This window comes from Salmo salar, chromosome 13 (genome assembly GCF_965601325.2).
Source record: "Salmo salar chromosome 13, fSalSal1, whole genome shotgun sequence".
Taxonomy (NCBI): Eukaryota; Metazoa; Chordata; class Actinopteri; order Salmoniformes; family Salmonidae; genus Salmo; species Salmo salar.
The window spans coordinates 62,466,065-62,492,123 of NC_138303.1; the positions used below are offsets into that span (position 1 = coordinate 62,466,065).

At 44.3% G+C, this 26,059-nt stretch overlaps 1 protein-coding gene across 3 annotated transcripts in view; it reads left to right on the forward strand.

Annotated features, from left to right (window-relative positions):
- The window catches only part of jade2 (jade family PHD finger 2), a 152,850-nt gene that overhangs the window by 94,144 nt on the left and 32,647 nt on the right, over positions 1 to 26,059 (forward strand). The gene's annotated exons all lie outside the window — the stretch shown is intronic.

A 26,059-nucleotide genomic window follows, 5' to 3' on the forward strand; every position in this document is an offset into this window, starting at 1 on the left:
CGCACAGACACACCACAAACACACGCACAGACACACACACACACACGCACAGACACACGCACAGACATACACACGCACAGACACACACATACACACGCACAGACACACACACGCACAGACACGCACATACACACGCACAGACACACCACAAACACACGCACAGACACACACACACACACACCGCACAAACACCCTCTGTGGTAAAGGCTCACTAATAACCTCAAACGGCAGATCGATGCGTCCAGAGCTCCTCTTTCATTCGGGCCCGCCACTTAGCTACGGGGCCTTTAGATTAAGTGATGTCCGTGTTTGTCACGCAGTTGCTGCCGATCCCATTTCCCCTCTATAGACCTCCCTCCTGAGTCCTGCCACTGCAGGAACATGCGTGGGCCGGGCCTTATCAGGTTATCGCCGCTCTCCATATTCTGCAATACACAACGCTGTCAATGTGCTTGTGTCCCCCCCCACGCCACAGTACAGAGAATAACAAAAAAACATGTGAAGGTACTATTTTATTTATCCCTTGACGTCTTAATTGAGTGGTTTTGGTGGTTATAATTAAGTTCGGGGACAAGGGTCGGATCCAAAAAGGGAATTGTGCGAGTGGTTGTGTCAGGGGAGGGTTAACAGGCTATTGGAAATACATTTCTATCCTCTTAACCTGAATCATTGGAGTAGTGGAGGATTGGATTTCTGGGTTGCAAATCCCAATTGGAACCCCTATTCCCTTAATCATGAACTACTTTTTGATTGACCGTGTGAGCCCTGGTCAAAAGTAGTGCACTATCAATGGAATAGGATGCCATTTGGGATGCTTCCCTGCTGCTGCTGATCGGACGCGATAGGACGGCCACCCTTCCACCTGTCCTCTATCCCCTGACCACCCTGATTGTTGTCCCCCACGATGAAATTGGGTAGAAGACTGTGGATCTGTTTCCGTATGCCAGTACGCTCATACGTTAGTCACCAGCGATCTCTCAGACGGCACTGGCCCGATTCTGACGAAGCTTGGGTGAATGATGCGTCTTGCCATATGCAGCTTCAGCACTCGGCAGTCCCGTTCTGTGAACTTGTGGGGCCTACCACTTCGCGGCTGAGCCGTTGTTGCTCCTAGACGTTTCCTTTTCTCCATCACAGCACTTAGTTGACTGGGGAAGCTCTCGCAGGACGGATATTTGAGGCAATGACTTGTTGGAAAGGTGGCGTCCAATGACGTAGCAACGTTAAATGTCACTGAGCTCTTTAGTAAGGCCATTGTACTGACAATGTTTGTCTATGGAGGTTGCATGGCTGTGTGCTTGATTTATACACCTGTCAGCAACGGGTGTGGCTGAAATAGCCGAATCCACTCATTTGAAGGGGTGTCCACATACCTTTTTGTATATATAGTGGACTTTGCATCTATAGACAAAGGTCTGGCGACATATTGACTGTTACCATGTTTTAACAGTGGTGGCTTGAGGGCTTGTGCTGGGTAGGCCTAGTTAATAATACACCCCTCAGCAAGAAACAATGGTTGAGCTGAGCAGGGAGTAGGAAGTGTTTAAGTAGACAGGTTTCCTCCCTGTCTTCCCAGTGGCGTGGCAGCCGGGCGGACGCTTGGCAAGGAGCTCTTTTTTTAATTTGCCACGCTCACTGGTTAAATGAGCCAGCCAGGGAGAGGTGAGAGTAGAGAGACTTCAGGGGCTGTGATTTCTGTGTTTGCTGTCTGGATTAAACAGCCATGCTGTTACTACTGCTGAGTGATCCTCCAGGCAGGTTCATTGATTCTGTAAGCCCTAGAATTCGAACATTCAGAGCATTGTGTCTTGCTAATGAGCTGATTTTAAATAGAGATTAAAAGGTATTTTCAGGTGAACGCGGAGCTGTCTACCTTAGTGTTCGGTTCTCCCATAGTGAAATATCTGATGTAGGCCTAGTACTTAGTGTAATAGGTCAGATTTAATCAAATTTGCCGAGCGGTATTTAGGCTATGCTGTGTATAGGCTATGCTGTGTATATCTTTGTCAACTAACTAGTCTGCCCTCATGTCTTCGTTCAAATGAATTGGAACTAGGTATACGTAGGTAAAAATGATATGAATTTAATTGAGCCCTTCAGCCCTATATTGTGCTTTTTGGTTACTGTTATTACCAACTGAATTTTGCTCTGCCCGGACTACCAGATGTTGTCTGCCCACTGACTCAACATGGCACTTGTACCTATTACCTTATGGTGCATCTGGGGCGGCAGGTAGCCTAGTGGTTAGAGTGTTGGGCCAATAACCCGTAAGGTTGCTGGATCGAATCCTCGAGCTGACAAGGTAAAAATCTGTCGTTCTGCCCCTGAGCAAGGCAGTTAACCCACTACTCCCCAGGCGCCAAAGACGTGGATGTTGATTAAGGCACCTCTCCGCACCTCTCTGATTCAGAGGGGTTGGGTTAAATGCGGAAAACATAATTCAGTTGAATGCATTCAGTTGTACAATTGACTAGTCAAGATATCCCTCTTTCCCGTTCCTTTCCTTCCCCATAGGGGCACTTCTCAGTGGGTTCCTATAGAGTGGATTGCCTGTGGACAGGTGTTGGTCCTCTTCGATCAAAGAAGTATGAAGAATTGTGACTGTGAGTTAAAGGAAAATTCCACCCAATAACGATTTGTTTCATTAGTCCATTGTTGACATAGTCCCAAAATGTTTTGCTTGTCAGCAATCAAGTTCTCAAGATACCTAACTTTAACAATACAGAAATCATTCCCATATGATGCATTTTGATTAATATGATGCAAAATGCATCATACGGGATGATTTCTGTGTTTTTAAAGTTAGTTATCTTGAGAACTTGATTGCCGACAAGCAAAACATTTTGGGACTATGTCAACAATGGGCTAATGAAACAAATACCAAAAGATAGATTTTGGGTGGAATTTTCCTTTAAGGGCTAATTAACACATTTCTGGTCTGTTTCTGTCACGTAACACTCCCACAATATGTTATGAAAGGGACCGCTCATTCGTTAGCAACGTGCATAGCAACAAGACCCGCTGGAGACAGAGCAGGAGAAAAGAACATCGACGTGAACACCGTTTTTATAGATTAATGTCTGTCTCCAGTGATGAGGGTGTATTGCCTTTCATTTAGCACCTACACTCAGAACAGCCTCAATTTGTCGGGGTATGGACTACAAGGTATCAAGCGTTACACAGGGATGCTGGCCATTGTTGACACCAATGCTTCCTACAGTTCTGTCAAGTTGGCTGGATTTCCTTGGGTGGTGGACCATTCTTGATAAACAAGGGAAATTGTTGAGCGTGAAAAACCCAGCAGCGTTGCAGTTCTTGACACTCAAGCCGGTGCACCTGGCACCTACTACCATACCCTGTTCAAAGGCACGTAAATATTTTGTCCTACCCATTTACCATCTGAATGGCACACGTACACAGTCCATGTCTCAATTGTGTTAAGGCCAGGGCTGTGGCGGTCATGAAACTTGGTCAGTCGGTCATTGTCAAGCAAATAACTGTCGGTCTCACGGTAATTTACTGTTAATTAACATGAACAAATGTAGCATCTCCTTGCTTCCAGACACCTACAAGCCACTGATGTAGACCTTTAGAACATCTACATTTTAAAAAGTCTAAATCCATGTAATATAGCCTACACCTAATTTTAGCCTAAATTCATAATTTATTTTGGACAGGTCTAAAAAAGCATGATATAAAGAAAATGTAGTCTATTTCAGAAGAACAGAATAGCATACTCTGAGTTGTCCTTATGTTAGGCCCTGATATGGCTATGCCATATTGCTGTTGTCTACACTAGTTAATTTAGCAGAAAACATTTGCTTAGAATTCCATGGCATTATTTTTATTATTTTATAGACAAATAAAATTGAACATAGCTTAATAAAATAGAATGGTTATTTTCTGAGCAGTTGAGCGGTTGACAAAAAAAAAACAGATCCTCCTATATGCTTAATTTGGAGTTATTTATGCAACTTTAGTTGTGATACAAACTTTGAGCTATATGTTTTGATTTTTAATACATTATAAGGCTACATGATGGGAATCTAATTATTATAATTTTTTTAATTGCATGAAAGGCATGAGCTCTGCTTTGTTTCTTGCGCAAGCCGCACACATTTCATCAGTCTCTCATTCACAATTTGACAAGCACTTGATAATATTATCACCAGGCCTCGAATTGCCCGGTGGCATCCACCTTGTGTGGCTGTATTGCACCCTAAAAAATCCATGCCTTTTGCGGCGAAAGTCGCCGTTGTGCCCTTGGGCTGAATATAATCATTACAATTCCCTTCTCCTGGCTGCCGTGCTCCAAAGCACCTCTCACTCACATGGATCTCTCATATCTCAATTCTTATTAGTCAATGCCCGTCATGTGATCGGGTCCTTCTCACAGGCATTTCAGCTAAGAAGTAGGCCAGAAGTGTATGAAGACAGACACATCGGGGATGCAACCGCGTGCTTCCCTCTTATTGAATTCCAAGGCGCATATTAAAAATGTTAGAACTGTTCACATTTAGCCTACTTTTTGACAACTCTAGTCAAGGCTTAAAAATCCTTCTTTAACACTACAACCGCTGGGCCTCGATGGACTGCAAAATTCTAACTCCCCCCTACGAACTAATAAGCAGTCATTCTGACTGCAACATTCTAACAGTGTAATTAATATATTGAATATATGCTATCACAAAACTAATAATTTGCTTGTCTTTCTGAAGGCCTTGGGTACCATTAGAATACGATTTCTATTTTATTTCAAATAACAAAATAGCACTTTCATTAGTAACAGCCTTATTCTAAAATGGATTAAATAAAAAAAAAATCTCTTCAATCTACACACACTACCCCATAATGACAAAGCAAAAACAGGTTTTTAGACATTTTGGCAAATGTACAGTATTACAAATCAAAAACTGAAATACCTCATTTACATACAGTTGAACTCGGAAGTTTACATACACCTTAGCCAAATACATTTAAACTCAGTTTTTCACAATTCCTGACATTTAATCCTAGTAAAAATTCCACGTCTTAGGTCAGGTAGGATCACCACTTTATTTTAAGAATGTGAAATGTCAGAATAATAGTAGAGAGAATGATTTATTTCAGCTTTTATTTCTTTCATCACATTCCCAGTAGGTCAGAGGTTTACATACAGTCAATTAGTATTTGTTAGCATTGCCTTTAAATTGTTTAACTTGGGTCAAATGTTTCGGGTAGCCTTCCACAAGCTTCCCACAATAGGTTGGGTGAATTTTGGCCCATTCCTCCTGACAGAGCTGGTGTAACTGAGTCAGGTTTGTAGGCCTCCTTGCTCGCACATGCTTTTTCAGTTCTGCCCACAAGTTTTCTATAGGATTGAGGTCAGGGCTTTGTGATGGCCACTCAAATACCTTGACTTTGTTGTCCTTAAGCCATTTTGCCACAACTTTGGAAGTATGCTTGGGGTCATTGTCCATTTGGAAGACCCATTTGCGACAAAGCTTTAACTTCCTGACTGATGTCTTGAGATGTTGCTTCAATATATCCACATAGTTTTCCATCCCCATGATGCCATCTATTTTGTGAAGTGCACCAGTCCGTCCTGCAGCAAAGCACCCCCACAACATGTTGCTGCCACCCCCGTGCTTCACATTTGGGATGGTGTTTGGCTTGCAAGCCTCCCCCTTTTTCCTCCAAACATAATGATGGTCATTATGGCCAAACAGTTCTTTTTTTGTTCAGGACATTTCTCCAAAAAGTACGATCTTTGTCCCCATGTGCAGTTGCAAACCATAGTCTGGCTTTTTTATGCCGGTTTTGGAGCAGTGGCTTCTTCCTTGCTGATCGGCCTTTCAGGTTATGTCAATATAGTACTCGTTTTACTGTGGATATAGATACTTTTGTACCGGTTTCCTCCAGCATCTTCACAAGGTGCTTTGCTGTTGTTCTGGGATTGATTTGCACTTTTCGCACCAAAGTACGTTCATCTCTAGGAGACAGAACGCGTCTCCTTCCTAAGCGGTATGCCGGCTGCGTGGTCCCATGGTGTTTATACTTGCGTACTGTTGTTTGTACAGATGAACGTGGTACCTTCAGGTGTTTGGAAATTGCTCCCAAGGAATGACCCAGGGCTTGTGAAGGTCTACAATTGTTTTTCTGAGGTCTTGGCTGATTTTCTTTAGATTTTCCCATGATGTCGAGCAAAGAGGCAGTGAGTTTGAAAGGTAGGCCTTGAAATGCATCCACAGCTACACCTCCAATTGACTCAAATTATGTCAATTAGCCTATCAGAAGCTTCTAAAGCCATGACATAATTTTCTGGAATTTTCCAAGCTGTTTAAAGGCACTGTCAACTTAGTGTATGTAAACTTCTGACCCACTGGAATTGTGATACAGTGAATAAGTAAAATAGTCTGTCTGTAAACAATTGTTGGAAAAATTACTTGTGTCATGCACAAAGTAGATTTCCTAACCGACTTGCCAAAACTATAGTTTGTTAACAAGAAATTTGTGAAGTGGTTGAAAAACGAGTTTTAATGACTCCAACCTAAGTGTATATAAACTTCCGACTTCAACTGTAAGTGTTCAGACCCTTTGCTATGAGACTCGAATTTGAGCTCAGATGCATCCTGTTTCCATTGATGATCCTTTGTTTTTACAACTTCATTGGACTCCATCTGTGGTACATTCGATTGATTGGACATGATTTGGAAAGGCTCAAACCTGTCTATATAAGGTCCCACAGTTGACAGTGCATGTCAGAGCAAAAAACAAACGATGAGGTCGAAGGAATTGTCTGTAGACAGGATTGTGTCATGGCATAGATCTGGGGAAGGTTACCAAAACATTTCTGCAGCATTCAAGATCCCCAAGAACACAGCGGCCTCCATCATTCTTAAGTGGAAGAGGTTGGAACCACCAAGACACTTCCTAGTGCTGGCTGCCCGTCCAAACTGAGCAATCAGGGGAGATGGGCCATGGTCAGAGAAGGGTCTTCGAGCTCTAGAGTTCCTCTGTAGAGATGGGAGAACCTTCCAGATGGACAACCATCTCTGCAGCACTCCACCAATCAGGCCTTTATGGTAGATTGGCCAGACCGAAACATCATAAGTGCTAAGTGGCCTTGATAAATCGTGAAACTCGGCACAGAAGCATTAATGGTATTATAATGAACAAAAGTGTCTATGACAGCAGTCAAAAATAGTGCATTTTTTTCCGTTTTTTTCACTTGTGTGCATCTTCACATAATGGCATCAGTTGGATTTCATTTAGCTAATCCCTTGTCGTAACAGTTGACACAATATTTGCAACTTTCACTTGCTCGACACACTATACAGTACCAGTAAAAAGTTTGGACACCTACTCATTCAAAAGTTTTTTTACATTGTAGTATAATAGTGAATACATCGAAACTATGATATAACACATATGGAATCATGTAGTAACCATAAAAGTGTTAAACAAATCAAAGTATATTTTATATTTTAGTTTCTTCAAGGTAGCCACCTTAATGACAGCTTTGCACACTCTTGGCATTCTCTCAACCAGCTTCACCTGGAATGCTTTTCCAACAGATTTGAAGGACTCCCACATGCAGAGCACTTGTTGGCTGCTTTTCCTTCACTCTGTGGTCCAACTCATCCCAAACCATTTCAATTGGGTTGAGGTCGGGTGATTGTGGAGGCCAGGTCATCTGATGCCGTACTCCATCACTCTCCTTCTTGGTCAAATAGCCCTTACACAGCCTGGAGGTGTGTTGGGTCATTGTCCTGTTGAGCAGTGGACACGTGTTCTTTGGCGTGATGAATCACTCTTCACCATCTGGCAGTCCGACGGACGAATCTGGGTTTGGCAGATGCCAGGAGAACACTACCTGCCCGACTACATAGTGCCAACTGTAAAGTTTGGTGGTGTGGCGGGGGTTTCATGGTTCGGGCAAGGCCCCTTAATTACACTGGACCAATAGAATAGAATGGCCCGCCCCATTCCCAATTGGTGATTACATAATTATGCATCGTTCGCTTCCCCTCATACTTTACTTCATTTCATCTGTTATTTGTGTGAAATCTCCTCCGCTTCATCTACACTGATTTGAAGTGGATTCAACAGCTGACTTCACCTGGTCAGTCTACATCATGGAAAGAGCAGGTGTTCCTTAGGTTTTGTGTACTCAGTATGTATATAAAAAATATAAATACTGTACTGTAGGCTTATGGAGTATGTGTACTGTACTGTAGGCTTATGGAGTATGTGTACTGTACTGTAGGCTTATGGAGTATGTGTACTGTACTGTAGGCTTATGGAGTATGTGTACTGTACTCGTCTATAGTCTTAACGCATTGATTTGCCTGGATAACCTTCTACTGCTCTCCTCCAGCCTCTCTCTCTGTTATCTGGCCTTGTTCCCTCCTGGTGGACATCAACATAGCACTTGTTGTTGTATCAGGAAGTCCCAGTGACAATCCCAAAGGCTCTATTTATCTTACCGCTAAGGCCAGTGAGCCCTGGGAAATTGATAGTGGGGGGAAATCGTTGAGTTTGAACTGTCAGCCAGGCACTAATCAGGTGTATTGATCCTTTGATCTTCTATTGGCACCTTATTGGTAGAAGGGTTTATAGTATACTTCCACTCTCAGGGATATTTACTGTCATCAAGGAGGAGGACGTTCAATCCAGAATATTTTATGTTTGATTTCAGACCCTTTCTCTGACTAGAAGTGTATTTTAGCTTGTGAGTATGGTAGACATGAAGGGAAGCTGTCGAAATGTCTGTGTGTTTCAGAGTGAACTGGCACTGGCTTCTCTTGTTTCTTCCTCTATTTGTTGCTACAGCTCTTGCCTGGTCCCAGATCTGTTTGTGCTTTTGCCTACTTCATTGTCAAGCCAAACATGATTTGAATGACAATTCCATAAGGAGTTGACGAGAGAGCAGAAGCAGACTGGCACCCAGGCTACCACACCTCCGCTGTCATCGATATTTACTATCGAGGAGATGCTATGCTGAAGATCATCAGTGGTTCATTTGAGACTTTTTCTCTTACTTGAAATGTTTAGCCTATGAATGGGTATCATAAAAGGAAGACAGTTTATGGTGGTACGGTAGGTATCTCTCTCTGCTGCCAGGGAGACGGGCGCATTCCAATCATCTCTGATTTACTGGCAAATAAAAAAACCTATCCCTCCATCTACCAATTCCAGCCTTTTCTCTTCCTCATCTTCCTATACCACCTCCCAGTCGCCGTTCAGGGGAACCTCTGCGGACGGAAGATTCCGGGCTAATGTTGGGGCGGATTATCTCTCCCTCTCCTTTGAAGTTCTCTGAGTGGAACGAATCGCACTGCGATGTCCCTAATGCACTGTTGAGCTTTTGCCGCTGCTCTCCAATCCCCCACCCAGCCCCCGTTGTCCCCACCCTCCTTCCCTGGCCCACTCCCGAAACCTCAGCCCCTATCCCTGCCCCGCCACCCTGACGTCCCATCACCCCCATCCCTCAACCAATCAGAGTCGCTCATGTCGGAGATATGTGTGGCATGGTGATTGGGTAGCGAATTCTCGCTGTTGTTTTTTTGCGTCAGAGCAGGATGGCTAGCGCTGGGGCTGCATCCATCCCTGTGTGTGTGTGGCTGGAGAGGTGAAGTGATGAGTGAGGGATTGTGAAAGCGAGGGCGTTGAGACAATGTGGGGGGAGATGGCCCAAAGCTGAGCCTAAGACTGAGTGAGTGTCCATGCAGGGCTGTGGTCGGGGTTCCAGTCGATTAGCCACGCAGGCTTTGGGTCTGCAGCTGGGCTATACTGCTGGGCTAGGTTCAGTGCATACACTGGGGGCTGCATGGGAGAGGGGGCTTAGGTAGGATTACCCCAGCGCACAGAGAGAGAAAGAGATGGATAGAGAATCGGGGGGTGTTATGGGGGTGGAGGGGATGGCTTACCAGCCACGCAGACTGTCCGCGGGGAGGGAGAAGTCCTCCTCCTTTTCCATGAGAAAAGTACAGAGAGAATGAGGGTGTACAACTTGATATGATAATGGACATAGATGCCTCGACGCACCAGCCATTCCAGAACACCTTCTGACACACATTCCCTCTGGATATTCCATGCAAGGTTCCCTCCCTCTCTTCCTCCCTCGTGTTCCATTGCTGGGTGGCACTGAGCCCTCTCTGCTCTGCCGTGCCCCTCTCTCTGCCTTGGCAGTCTTGACTGTACCCAGCCCAGCAGGTCACCTGCACCGGCCATAGAGGAGCCAATCGGAAAGAACACTTATGAAACAGTGTTTGCGAGAGAGAGAGAGAGAGAACAGAGAATGGAGGAAGGGAGCAAGAGGGAGGGAGGGAAGGGTGTGTCGCGGCAAAAAGTACAGCCAGGGCAGCACAGGGGCTCAGGGAAAGCAGAGCAGGACTAGGGGTTCGGCCGGTACGGTCAGGTACACTGTGTGCCATGGTGAGGAGCGTCAGCAGAGTTGTTCTTGGCTGCACTTTACAATTTCACAGAGCCAGCCTGTCTCAACCCCCCCCGTCTACAGTACTTTGCAGCGGAAAGGAAGCTTGTGTTGCTACAGCGGGGGGAAGAGAGAGCGAGAGAGAGCAAGGGCTATTGGAAAAGAGAGAGAGAGAGGATATGAATGAAATGTCACTTGACTCGCCCTCACTATTTATTTTTCCCCACCGTGATTCTACAGAATTTGACGATTTTTTTTGGGGGGGGGTTTTGTTTTTGACGTGCGTACCCACCACCACTGTCTCGCACGATGTTTCTGGTGTTGCGCAATTAGAGAGGGGTTCACCGGGAGGACAGAGGCACAGAAAGAACGAGTTGTGCTTTTACCCCTGAGAGGGGGACAGACATTGGCTCTGGCTGCTCTCTGTGCCGGCTCCGCCTCTAACACACACATACACTGTCTGTAGCTGCAGGGGGGTCTCTTGCTGCGGGCCAGACAGGCCGAGTAACACAGCAGACAGGCCCGCCCTACTGAACGGGTTTCAAACTGGCTCCCTCTACTGCCTCCCAGGCCTACTGTACCACAGACTCTCACTTTTCCTTCCAGGCCTCTACAAGCCTGACTCACTCAGCCTCACTGCCTCATTTATCAATCATGCGTAGGCACAAATCTGTGCGTAAACCATGTGTGGGATCATTTCCATGCAAAGTGTGAGATTTATCAATATGAACGTTTGCTTGAGTGTGTAAATGTACGCACAGCCATGACCATGCGTATGCACAGTGCCAAGTGGTGGAATAAGGGAATTGCTTGTCAATAAAAATAAACACAACATTAGGAACACCTTCCTAATATTGAGTTACACCCCCTTTTGCCCTCCGAACAGCCTCAATTCGTTGAGGTGTCGAAAGCGTTCGACAGGAATGCTGGCTCATGTTGACTCCAATGCTTCCCACAGTTGTGTCAAGTTGTCTGCATTTTACATTTACATTTTAGTCATTTTCGCAGACGCTCTTATCCAGAGCGACTTACAGTAGTGAATGCATACATTTCATACATTTTTTTCTCCGTACTGGTCCCCCGTGGGAATCGAACCCACAACCCTGGCGTTGCAAACACCATGCTCTACCAACTGAGCCACACGGGACCAATGGATGTCCTTTGGGTGGCGGATCATTCTTGACACACACAGGAAACGGTTGAGCGTGAAAAACCCAGCAGCGTTGCAGTTCTTGACACAAACCGGTGCACCTGTCACCTACTACTAATAGAATATACGTACACTCCTTGTAGATGGCAATAAAAAAAAGTCACTGAAGTCCTAGAATAAAACTAGCAGGATCTGCTTGAAGCTCATTGTCTCTTTTGTACTTGTACATGATTTTTGTTGGTAAAAGGCATGAACTTGGCCTTGCTTAACCTGCTTCTGACTTATTCATCCTACTGTACTAGCAATTGGCAAGCTATATTTAAATGAAAAGGGAAAACGAATAGCTATATTTGCTAAGCTATCCATCTGATTTTAATAAAGTTCATAAAAATTCCATTAGCTAGAAAACTAGCTAGATTGAAACTGCTGGGGGAAAGTTAGCTAACCTTACTTAACCCCCACCATCAGTCTGAATTCAACACCTTAGCTAGCTAAGTGGACTGTAGCTAGTTTTCTAGAAAATAATAACTATATATTTACTAGCTATAATACTGACTATTGTGAACACCTTTTGTTAAACTACTTCGTTCCCCTGCCTGTTTATTGATGCGTAGGTGACTGAAAAGTTGGCACGAAACATGCCCCTCTTTAATTTGGCTGAATAGGCTTGTGCACATTTACATTAGTGTTTCATTAGTTAACTAAGTTACTGACTGACTAGGATCATAGTTATTTGTGTTTTTGGTGCTGTTGCATTTCATATGAAGAGAGAGGCCCCAGGCCTCGACAAGACTGACTAACTACTCAAATCAAAATCAAATCAAATGTATTTATATAGCCCTTCGTACATCAGCTGATATCTCAAAGTGCTGTACAGAAACCCAGCCTAAAACCCCAAACAGCAAGCAAAGCATGTGAAAGAAGCACGGTGGCTAGGAAAAACTCCCTAGGAAAAACTCTAGAAAGGCCAAAAACCTAGGAAGAAACCTAGAGAGGAACCAGGCTATGAGGGGTGGCCAGTCCTCTTCTGGCTGTGCAGGGTGGATATTATAACAGAACATGGTCAAGATGTTAAAATGTTCATAAATGACCAGCATGGTCAAATAATAATAATCATAGTAGTGCAACAAGGGTGCAACAAGCACGTCCGGTGAACAGGTCAGGGTTCCATAGCCGCAGGCAGAACAGTTGAAACTGGAGCAGCAGCACGGCCAGGTGGACTGGTGACAGCAAGGAGTCATCATACCAGGTAGTCCTGAGGCATGGTCCTAGGGCTCAGGTCCTCCGAGAGAAAGACAGAAAGAGAGAATTAGAGAGAGCATATTTAAATTCACACAGGACACCGGATAAGACAAGAGAAATACTCCAGATGTAACAGACTGACCCTAGCCCCCCGACACATAAACTACTGCAGCATAAATACTGGAGGCTGAGACAGGAGGGATCAGAAGACACTGTGGCCCCATCCGATGATACCCCCGGACAGGGCCAAACAGGCAGGATATAACTCCACCCACTTTGCCAAAGCACAGCCCCCACACCACTAGAGGGATGTCTCCAACCACCAACTTACCGTCCTAAGACAAGGCCGAGTATAGCCCACAACGATCTCCGCCATGGCACAACCCAAGGGGGGGCGCCAACCCAGACAGGAAGACCACGTCAGTGACTCAACCCACTCAAGTGACGCACCCCTCCCATGGACGGCATGGAAGAACACCAGTAAGCCAGTGACTCACCAGTAAGCCAGCCCCTGTAAAAGGGTTAGAGGCAGAGAATCCCAGTGGAAAGAGGGGAACTGGCAAGGCAGAGACAGCAAGGGCGGTTCGTTGCTCCAGCCTTTCCGTTCACCTTCACACTCCTGGGCCAGACTATACTTAATCATAGGACCTACTGAAGAGATAAGTCTTCAGTAAAGACTTAAAGGTTGAGACTGAGTCTGCGTCTCTCACATTGGTAGGCAGACCATTCCATAAAAATGGAGCTCTATAGGAGAAAGCCCTACCTCCAGCCGTTTGCTTAGAAATTCTAGGGACAATTAGGAGGCCTGCGTCTTGTGACCGTAGCGTACGTGTAGGTATGTACGGCAGGACCAAATCGGAAAGATGGGTAGGAGCAAGCCCATGTAATGCTTTGTAGGTTAGCAGTAAAACCTTGAAATCAGCCCTTGCCTTAACAGGAAGCCAGTGTAGGGAGGCTAGCACTGGAGTAATATGATCCAATTTGTTGGTTCTAGTCAGGATTCTAGCAGCCGTATTTAGCACTAACTGAAGTTTGTTTAGTGCTTTATCCGGGTAGCCGGAAAGTAGAGCATTGCAGTAGTCCAGCCTAGAAGTAACAAAAGCATGGATTAATTTTTCTGCGTCATTTTTGGACAGAAAGTTTCAGATTTTTGCAATGTTACGTAGATGGAAAAAAGCTGTCCTTGAAACAGTCTTGATATGTTCTTCAAAATAGAGATCAGGGTCCAGAGTAATGCCGAGGTCCTTCACAGTTTTATTTGAGACGACTGTACAACCATCCAGATTAATTGTCAGATTCAACAGAAGATCTCTTTGTTTCTTGGGACCTAGAACAAGCATCTCTGTTTTGTCCGAGTTTAAAAGTAGAAAGTTTGCAGCCATCCACTTCTTTATGTCTGAAACACAGGCTTCTAGCGAGGGCAATTTTGGGGCTTCACCATGTTTCATTGAAATGTACAGCTGTGTGTCGTCCGCATAGCAGTGAAATTTAACATTATGTTTTCGAATGACATCCCCAAGAGGTAAAATATATAGTGAAAACAATAGTGGTCCTAAAACGGAACCTTGAGGAACACCGAAATTTACAATTGATTTGTCAGAGGACAAACCATTCACAGAGACAACCTGATGTCTTTCCGACAGATAAGATCTAAACCAGGCCAGAACTTGTCCATGTAGACCAATTTGGGTTTCCAATCTCTCCAAAAGAATGTGGTGATCGATGGTATCAAAAGCGGCACTAAGATCTAGGAGCACGAGGACAGATGCAGAGCCTCGGTCTGACGTCATTAAAAGGTCATTTACCACCTTCACAAGTGCAGTCTCAGTGCTATGATGGGGTCTAAAACCAGACTGAAGCGTTTCGTATACATTGTTTGTCTTCAGGAAGGCAGTGAGTTGCTGTGCAACAGCTTTTTCTAAAATGTTTGAGAGGAATGGAAGATTCGATATAGGCCGATTCGTTTTTTATAATTTCTGGATCAAGATTCGGCTTTTTCAAGAGAGGCTTTAATACTGCCACTTTTAGTGAGCTTGGTACACATCCGGTGGATAGAGAGCCGTTTATTATGTTCAACATAGGAGGGCCAAGCACAGGAAGCAGCTCCTTCAGTAGTCCAGTTGGAATAGGGTCCAGTATGCAGCTTGAGGGTTTGGAGGCCATGATTATTTTCATCATTGTGTCAAGAGATATAGTACTAAAACACTTTAGTATCTCCCTTGATCCTAGGTCCTGGCAGAGTTGTGTAGACTCAGGACAATGGAGCTTTGGAGGAATACCCAGATTTAAAGAGGAGTCTGTAATTTGCTTTCTAATGATCATGATCTTTTCCTCAAAGAAGTTCATAAATTTATTACTGCTGAAGTGAAAGCCATCCTCTATTTGCGAAGGCTGCTTTTTAGTTAGCTTTGCGACAGTATCAAAAAGAAATTTCGGATTGTTCTTATTTTCCTCAATTAAGTTGGAAAAATAGGATGATCGAGCAGCAGTGAGGGCTCTTCGATACTGCACGGTACTGTCTTTCCAAGCTAGTCGGAAGACTTCCAGTTTGGTGTGGCGCCATTTCCGTTCCAATTTTCTGGAAGCTTGCTTCAGAGCTCGTGTATTTTCTGTATACCAGGGAGCTAGTTTCTTATGACAGATGTTTTTAGTTTTTAGGGGTGCAACTGCATCTAGGGTATTGCGCAAGGTTAAATTGAGTTCCTCGGTTAGGTGGTTAACTGATTTTTGTCCTCTGACGTCCTTGGGTAGGCAGAGGCAGTCTGGAAGGGCATCAAGGAATCTTTGGGTTGTCTGAGAATTTATAGCACGACTTTTAATGCTCCTTGGTTGGGGTCTGAGCAGATTATTTGTTGCGATTGCAAACGTAATAAAATGGTGGTCCGATAGTCCAGGATTATGAGGAAAAACATTAAGATCCACAACATTTATTCCATGGGACAAAACTAGGTCCAGAGTATGACTGTGGCAGTGAGTAGGTCCAGAGACATGTTGGACAAAACCCACTGAGTCGATGATGGCTCCGAAAGCCTTTGAGTGGGTCTGTGGACTTTTCCATGTGAATGTTAAAGTCACCAAAAATTAGAATATTATCTGCTATGACTACAAGATCCGATAGGAATTCAGGGAACTCAGTGAGGAACACTGCATATGGCCCAGGAGGCCTGTAAACAGTGGCTATAAAAAGTGAGTGAGTAGGCTGCATAGATTTCATGACTAGAAGCTCAAAAGACGAAAACGTCATTGTTTTTTTTTTTGTAAATTGAAATTTGCTATCGTAAATGTTAGCAACACCTCCGCCTTTGCCGGATGCACGGGGGGTATGGTCACTAGTGTAACCAGGGGGTGAGGCCTCATTTAACACAGTAAATTCATCAGGCTTAAGCCATGTTTCAGTCAGGCCAATCACATCAAGATTATGATCAGTGATTAGTTCATTGACTATAACTGCCTTGGAAGTGAGGGATCTAACATTAAGTAACCCAATTTTGAGATGTGAGGTATCACAATCTCTTTCAATAATGGCAGGAATGGAGGAGGTCTTTATACTAGTAAGATTGCTAAAGCGAACACCGCCATTTTTTATTTTGCCCAACCTAGATCGAGGCACAGACACGGTCTCAATGGGGAAAGCTGAGCTGACTACGCTGACTGTGCTAGTGGCAGACTCCACTAAGCTTGCAGGCTGGCTAACAGCCTGCTGCCTGGCCTGCACCCTATTTCATTGTGGAGCTAGAGGAGTTAGAGCCCTGTCTATGTTCGTAGATAAGATGAGAGCACCCCTCCAGCTAGGATGGAGTCCGTCACTCCTCAACAGGCCAGGCTTGGTCCTGTTTGTGGGTGAGTCCCAGAAAGAGGGCCAATTATCTACAAATTCTATCTTTTGGGAGGGGCAGAAAACAGTTTTCATCCAGCGATTGAGTTGTGAGACTCTGCTGTAGAGCTCATCACTCCCCCTAACTGGGAGGGGGCCAGAGGCAATTAATCGATGCCGACACATCTTTCTAGCTGATTTACACGCTGAAGCTATGTTGCGCTTGGTGACCTCTGACTGTTTCATCCTAACATCGTTGGTGCCGACGTGGATAACAATATCTCTATACTCTCTACACTCGCCAGTTTTAGCTTTAGCCAGCACCGTCTTTAGATTAGCCTTAACGTCGGTAGCCCTGCCCCCTGGTAAACAGTGTATGATCGCTGGATGATTAGTTTTAAGTCTAATACTGCGGGTAATGGAGTCGCCAATGACTAGGGTTTTCAATTTGTCAGAGCTAATGGTGGGAGCCGTCGGCGTCTCAGACCCCACAACGGGAGGAGTAGAGACCAGAGAAGTCTCGGCCTCCGACTCCGACTCGCTTAATGGGGAGAACCGGTTGAAAGTTTCTGTCGGCTGAATAAGCGACACCGGTTGAGCATTCCTACAGCGTTTCCCTCCAGAAGCCATGAGAAAGTTGTCCGGCTGCGGGGACCGTGCGAGGGGGTTTATACTAACGTTACTATCTGTACTTACTGGTGGCACAGACGCGGTTCCATCCTTTCCTACACTGAAATTACCCTTGCCTAACGATTGCGTCTGAAGCTGGGCTTGCAGCACAGCTATCCTTGCCGTAAGGCGATCGTTCTCCTGTATATTATAAGTACAACGACTGCAATTAGAAGGCATCATGTTAATGTTACTTAGCTTCGGCTGTTTGAAGTCCTGACGAACCATGTCCAGATAAAACCTCCGGGGTGAAAAAGTTGAATGAAAAAAGTTGAGTGAGGGAAAAAGTAAAAATATACGGTAATGAAAAAGTAAAAAACCGTAAGGTAGCAAAGTAAGATCGGCAACAAAACGCACAGCAGCGTAAACAAGTCTGCAAGTTGTGACCGGAAACAGGAAACTTCTGCCTCACTCTGCTTCCCAGGCCTTTACAAGATTGCCTTACTGTACTGCCTCATTCTGCCTTCCAGGCCTCTAAAAAGACTGGCTAACTGCACTGCTTCATTCTGCCTTCCAGGCCTCTAAAAAGACTGGCTAACTGCACTGACTCATTCTGCCTTCCAGGCCTCGAAAAAGACTGGCTAACTGTACTGCTTCATTCTGCCTTCCAGGCCTCTAAAAAGACTGGCTTACTGTACTGCTTCATTCTGCCTTCCAGGCCTCTAAAAAGACTGGCTAACTGCACTGCTTCATTCTGCCTTCCAGGCCTCTAAAAAGACTGGCTTACTGTACTGCCTCATTCTGCCTTCCAGGCCTCTAAAAAGACTGGCTTACTGTACTGCTTCATTCTGCCTTCCAGGCCTCTAAAAAGACTGGCTTACTGTACTGCTTCATTCTGCCTTCCAGGCCTCTAAAAAGACTGGCTAACTGTACTGCCTCATTCTGCCTTCCAGGCCTTTACCAGACTGACTCTCTTTACATAGACTTTTCTAAGACTGGCTCACTGTGTTACAGAGTACTATGCATCTGCCTCCCAGTCTACGGCTGTGTTCGAATACTCATACTAACATACTGTATACCACATACTTAATGAGTATATACTATACACTATTAGTTCATTTTAGTATACTGGAAACAAACTGTATCCTTTCAGTTGAGCTTACTAGCGCTACGCCTGTCTACAGGAAGTTGATTCTGTTGCTATGCAACCTCTTGCTTGCTTGTTAGTATAACAAATTACTAGCTAGACAGTTTTGTGTTTGTAAATTCAATCTGGAGTGGTAGAGTGCGTTCTGGGTGTTAAATTCAGAGCGTTGTCAGATTGTCCATTTGTAAATTCTGAGCGTTTTCCCCTCTTGGAGCGTTCAGAGCGCAGGTTGAGCGTTCTGACTGTCACAACGCCAGTGCAGTCAAGCACCCAAGCTAACTGGCTAGTGAATTTATGTCCATTGTGAACGCACAACGACTATACCACTTAGCTAAGACTGATGTGAATAATCAAGTCAATAAACGGTGGGTAATTAGTTAGATAGCATATAGTTTATATACTGGCAAGTTCAATGTATTAGTAGCCAACTAACGAGGTGGATAGCTAACATACCGGTAGTACCTATGCTGTAATGATATGCTATGCGGTTTGTAAGCATACCGTAGCCAACACATTGTCAGCCAACATAACGTGTAGCGTAAATAATTGAAAGTCATTACTTAATTACATTGCTCAACATTTTCTTTACATTTGTCACAATTAGTTTAAGCAATTAATTTGTATCACCTCTCGTCGGACTTTGGCTGCATATTTTCCCCCATTTTCTTCAAATCTGAAAACTTTGAAGTCACGCCCATTTCCTGAAGAATTGCATTATGGGCCCTAAAAGTACGGAAATACACTGCGTGTACACTTCGTGTTTTGGCAAATGTAGTACGACATCCGGGAACTTTTGGCATACTAACTCTATCCATACTATGACCAATAAGCATACTACATACTCAATTTACGTCACAAATAGTGCTGTTAGTATGAGTATTCTAACACCGCTTAAGTCTGGAGTAGGCCTAGCCTATATTCAGGACAAGCACCCAGCAGCCCAGACCAACTTCCCATCAGTTGTAGTCCTTATAAGACCCTCTCTTCCCATACCTATGCCTTACATGGCATACTACATAACAGGGCTGCACAATTAATCCAAATTGCATTATTTACATATGCAATTTCCATATCGCAAGAGAGAAACAAGCATGTTTAACATTAAAAAAAATTAAATACTGAACAAAAACATATAAAAACTCATTCTGCGCCCCTTCCCAATCATGTGAAGTCCATAGGTTAGGGCCTAATTTATTTATTTAAATTGACTGATTTCCTTCTATGAACTGTAACTCAGTAAAACTTTTGAAATTGTTGCATGTTTCGTTTATATTTTTGTTCTCCCGCTCTCCTCTTGCGACTGCTTCCCACACACACCCCCTCTCAATCGGGCAGCACAGTTCCTCCTCCTCGCTGTTATATCCACGATAAGTTTGCATGCTGTTCTGTTAGGTCAAATGCTGTTAATACATTGGTACAAACAACAACGATGCTGCTTTCCACTTCTTAATATAAATCATTCTATTTTTATGATTCCAGAAGTTCACTTACCTGTTTTGAACTACAGGTAACTGCCAAAATAAAGGAAGCGCCACCATAAAGTGTCTTAATAGGGTGTTACGAGTCGGCAGAACAGCTTCAATGCGACTTGGCATAGATTCTACAAGTGTCTGGAACTCTTTTGGAGGGATGGGACACCATTCTTCCACAATAAATTCCACCATTTGGTATTTTGTAAATGTGGCTGGAACTCTCTCTCAGGCGTCACTCCAGAATCTCCCATAAGTGTTGAATTGGGTTGAGATCTGGTGACTGCCCCCCACACACACACACACACACACACACACACACACACACACACACACACAACCCCCGATGCCCCTTTGAGACCAAAGCATGTCAAAGTCACTGAGATCTCTTCTAGCCATGGTAGCCAAAATAATGGGCAAATGGGCATTTTTGTACCCTAAGCATGATGGGATGCTAATTGCTTAATTAACTTAGGAACCACACCTTTGTGGAAGCACCTGCTTTCAATATACTTTCTATCCCTCATTTACTGACGTGTTTCCTTTATTTTGGCATTTATCTGTATATCGCAAGTGAAATCGCAATATCTGGGAGCAAAATGTTTTTGTGGGCCGTATTGTGCATCCCTACTACATAGTACGGCTTAGATGGCATATACCATACCACGAGTGGACTGACTGAAGGGGAACTTTCATGGCCCACCCACAGCCCCAACGACAACTTGGTACGCACCATCTCATCTCCACAGATGACGTCTAACCTACCTAGCCCAGTCCACTCTGAGTCTCTAAGTCTGCCTCTGATGCATACGAATCTGACTCGCCGGTCTGAACTGTGCAATGCTTTATTTTCCATGACGTTTCTTTCTGCCATAGTCTTGAGCTGAACGCCGAAGGCCAGGCGACAGACCGCGGCAGGGCCCTTTTATCTCAGTTAAGTGTCCCATCGCCCTGAATCCCATTGTGTTTCAATGCCAGCCGATCAGCCTAGTCAGTGACACCCACCGATCCCGAGTGGCTTCTGCCTCCCTCCTTCCGCCTCGCAGGTTGCATCCCAAATAGCACCATATTCCCTATATAGTGCACAACTTTTTTTGACGTATCCCAAATAGCACCATATTCCCTATATTAGTGCACTACTTTTGATGTAGTAGCCTCGGTCTCCCTCGTTCTTCCTTTCTGTTTCCCTCTTCAGAGGGGCAGCAGTGTGAGCAGCTCAGATCACACAAAGACCCCTCTGATATCAGACTACCTGATGGATGAAAAAAATATGAAGCGGGGGGGGAGACATCAATATTTATACCTGCTGGCCCAATGTATAAGTTTGCGTGCCGTATATTCTTTCACGCCCGGCGAAAGCGTGGCCGGGGATTCCAGGGTGGTCAGATAAATAATTCAAGTTGCAAAACCTTGAATTCAAAATGACTTTGATAAGACGGCGAGACCAGAGCGGAGACGTAGTCGGAACGTCCCCCTGAATGGCTCCCCCCCCCCCCCCCACACACACACACACACACACACAACGCGTGAGGCCTGTAAAGCAGCTCATCTTCTCTGAAGCTTTGCGACTGTGTATGGATGACCCGCGTTGTCTCCGCACTACAGGACGGTCCCCGTTCCTGAGGTTTGTGCACAGTGTCTGTCTATCGGTCCACCGCCTGAGGCAGCCCGCGGTTGGCCGTGTTTGCCCGGCCCGCCGACAAGCACTAACTCAGTTACACTTGGATGGGGGGTACATGAATAAGTAATGAGAGCGATATAAGCGCCCCGAAGTTGACCCAGCCGTTTAATATTTTACAGTGTGGGTTCTGAGACAATGCTGCACGCCAGTAAACGAGCTCAACTGTGAAATGGGACTGCACTGCAGTCAACACAAATGGTAGTCCACTCCTCCCCACGCTTAAGTTGAATTGAATCATTTCTCTGGGGGGGGTTGAGGTACCTGGATCAGACTTAAAAAGCTGGTCCGCTTAACGTTCAGCTATGTCCTGAATATGAAATGGTACTTGATTTGCCCCTCTCTTGGCTTGGCACATAATGTCTTGTGAGGTTTAGGACTTTAAAAGCCTGTATGTCAGAGTTCCCCGACTGGAACCCTGCTGCACGCAGAGACTCCTGGGTAAGTAGGGTAAAAGGCTTATTTGCCTAAATCCCAAAGTATCCCTTTAAAGAGAGAACATGTAGTTTTGGTTACACACAAAGATCTGATGAGTTCTTTGGAATTCTTGGAAACGGGAGGATCTGAAACATGAATGTTATATCATGTTCATATCCATGTCTTCTCTGAGTCGATGCAACCGAACACGCTCCTCCATAACTTGGCTGTTATCGTGTTGTTTACCTCCCTGCATTGTCTCCCAGTCAGGTTGAATAGCATTGAAACCTCCATCACAATATACTCTACTGACAGAGCACACAGCAAACCCACACATTAGCGGCCTTGGAGAGATAAGAGCCTATTAGCTTTTGTCTGAAATATAAACAGACTTGAGGCCTCCATCCCAAATGGTACCCTATTCCCTATTTAGTGCACTACCAGAGTGCCATTTGGGATGTGGCCATTAACTAAAGCAGCCGTGTGTGTGTGTGTGTGTGTGTGTGTGTGTGTGTGTGTGTGTGTGTGTGTGTGTGTGTGTGTGTGTGTGTGTGTGTGTGTGTGTGTGTGTGTGTGTGTGTGTGTGTGTGTGTGTGTGTGTGTGTGTGTGTGTGTGTGTGTGTGTCTTTATTGTGGAATCACTGTCCGCACTGTATGAAGACAGGGTTTGGTTGAAGAAAAGGTGGGACAAGTAGTTTGGTACCTGTGTGTAGAAATGGAGAGATCTGATAGGGGAGTGTGATCCAGGGATAAGCTTTTGCGTAAACAGTCTTGCTTGGTTTGTTTGATGAAATGATTGTAACAGTTTCCCATCTTATCTTCACTCTGTTTGGATTAAGCTTAGAAAGGTTGCTAACAAACATTTCTCATAGCATAACTAGTACAGTAATAGCATTCTGAGAGTCTTCATCAAGGACTGTCTTAAGCGTTAGCCACAAAAACCCTGATTAAGGCCACAGAACGAAAAATATCCTTTAAAAAAAAATCTACTTCCAATGTCCTCCAAGAGTTGCTGAATTTCCTCTGCACTTCAGTTTGCTCCTTAATTCATGCACCTTGGTTGGAGAGTGAGGTAGCGGCTAGGGCTGGGCGATATGGCCAAAATATTATATAACGATATTTTTAAAAGAAAGTTGACGGTTTGACGGTATTTTATGTATTTTTAATAATAAAGGTTCTAAATGTGCTTTAAGTAGTGCGTGACCCTAGGGTGACATGTATATTCTAAATTATTTCAATGGGTCCATTTCCATTCTGATTGTTTTATACTGTTCAATTCAACTTCAACCCCAAAAAATTAATAATTTTCATACATTTTTGCATTTCAGATCATTTCCACACTGCCACGTAGGGCTGCACAATATGGGCAAGCAATCTGGGACTTATTTTTAACCAAATGTTGCTATTTGACTTGCGATTTAGAGCAAAACACTTGGGTTAACTGTTGGAATCATGGAAATAGAATGTCTATTCTAATTATATAGTTAGAATATAATAGTGGACACTTTTAATACAGTATTTGATATGACAACAAATGAAAATGCCAGGGAGGAGTTATTGTGACAGGGTAGGAACTAAAGTGTTGATAGGTGTTTCCTAGGAAACCCTATAATCTTTGCCTACATTTAATGTTTTCTCTTAGCTACTTCACGTAGCTAACATATTCTTGCTTTGCATATTCCTCTTTAATTTAGAAGATACTGTTGCACAAACAACATGTTGATTTAGTTCTACACCATCGCTGGTATTATCAGGCTGTATAGCTAATTACGCTTTCTCTTACTCAGAACATTTATTCGCTAGCTAGCGATTAGCATTAGCGGCTAACAATCAGCAGCTAACAAGATTTAGGAACAACTTGCTAAGAAAAGACAAACTAGCTGTTTGCAGATGTAAGAAACGCAAGCTAATAGTGTAATTATAGAATGCTGGTAGATTTATATAAGAAGCAAAGTGACAACTGCATCGTTGTCATCAAAATTGTTGCATATGCTGCATTGACCATGCAGACTGAACACAAGTGTCTCGTGGTCGAGGAACAACAAATGCGCTCCTTGAGTGACAGGGGGTGGGACTAGGTCTGTGTGGAAAGCGGCGTGGAGAGAGAGAGACAGTGGAGAGAGATTACTCAAGAGGCGAAGTAAACTATAAAAATTTATGTTACACACTGCCTATCACATTTTAACAAACCAAACATTAAAATACCATTATAAAAGGTAAAGTAAAAACCCAAACCGGTCCGTGCATCAATACCGGTATGTAGTAAAGTACGGTATACCGCCCAGCCCTAGTAGCACTGCCTTTGCAAAGAGTAAGCCACACACAGTTCAGTCAATAGGGAGCTTACATTGCAGATGACCAATTTGGACAACAGTAATGCTCACAATCATTATCCCAGAGATATGAGCTACTATCATTATTATTCTCATTGGGGCATTTTCTTTGAGCCTGACTGATCCTTTCGATATTGCCGCCAGCCACTCGCTCATGATTCTATTCATTTAAACACCTAACCACCGTATATGGACTTCTCACTTACCCCCTGACTAGTGGCAATAAAAATGCTCATTTCAACGTTAACACATAGCTGTGTGAAGCCTCTCTCCTGCTGGATTATTGCTTTCTACTATAGGAGTATTGCTGATTTTAGCTTGATTAACTCCTTTCCTCTCTGGTCAAGGGAGTGTGGAGCAGAACCTCCTTGCTGTGCTCCCACAGGGAAGGATGCTAATAGGCTTACAGAGATGCTGACGGGCTGTGCTCCTATTGTGGAGGATGCTAACAGGCTAATGGGCTGTGCTCCTATTGTGGAGGATGCTAACAGGCTAATGGGCTGTGCTCTTATTGTGGAGGATGCTAACAGGCTAATGGGGCTTTGCTCCTATTGTGGAGGATGCTAACAGGCTAATGGGGCTATGCTCCTATTGTGGAGGATGCTAACAGGCTAATGGGGCTCTGCTCCTATTGTGGAAAATGCTAACAGGCTAATGGGCTGTGCTCTTATTGTGGAGGATGCTAACAGGCTAATGGGGCTTTGCTCCTATTGTGGAGGATGCTAACAGGCTAATGGGGCTTTGCTCCTATTGTGGAGGATGCTAACAGGCTAATGGGGCTCTGCTCCTATTGTGGAAAATGCTAACAGGCTAATGGGGCTCTGCTCCTATTGTGGAAAATGCTAACAGGCTAATGGGCTGTGCTCCTATTGTGGAGGATGCTAACAGGCTAATGTGCTGTGCTCCAATAGTGGAGGATGCTAACAGTCTAATTGCCGTGCTTTTACAGTGGAGGATGCTAATAGGCTAAAGCTCAGTAGTCAGCCAATCAATCAAGTCAATGGCTTTTTCATAGCACATTACAACGCTTTAGAGGCAAAGGCGAAGACTTAACTTTGGATCTGTCCGTTACAGAAACCTCACTACTGTCTGACTGCTGAGGTGACTGTAGGCAGTGGAGCACACAGGAGGTTGGTGGTACCTTAATTGGGGAGGACAGGCTCGTGTTAACGACTGTAGCGGAATAGGTGGAATAGTAACGAATACAGTGCCAATCCCCTTTCGAGTTTTTCCTATTTAGTTGCATTACAATCTGTAATTTGAATGGAGTTTTATTGGGATTTCATGTAATGGACTTAGTCAAAATAGTCCAAATTGGTGATGTGAAATGAAAAAAATAACTCCCTTTGCTATGAAGCCCCTAAATAAGATCTGGTGCAATCAAAAATGCCAAGGGGGTGAATACTTTCGCAAGCCACTACACATCGAATACATGGTTTCCAGGTGTTTTATGCCATTCCATTTGCTCCGTTCCAGCCATTATTATGAGCCGGCCTCCCCTGGTGAAGCGGTACCCCCCTATCATATGTCTGGTATTTTCTCAACTACCCACAGTCTCTGATACTGTAGCAGCAGCATGCACTAGCCTGAAAAACACATGCTCAATGCATCATCAAAATGGGAGAGGAATCACAACTTTAATCTCCCACTCCTGTTTTTGTTTGTGCACACAAAGCATTTTGACTGAGTAATATTAACCCTCCACTCCTGAGAGGCTTAACAAAACAGTTAGCTAGTTTCATAGCCAGAGTTTTTTTTATTTTCACATCTGCCTTGACATATG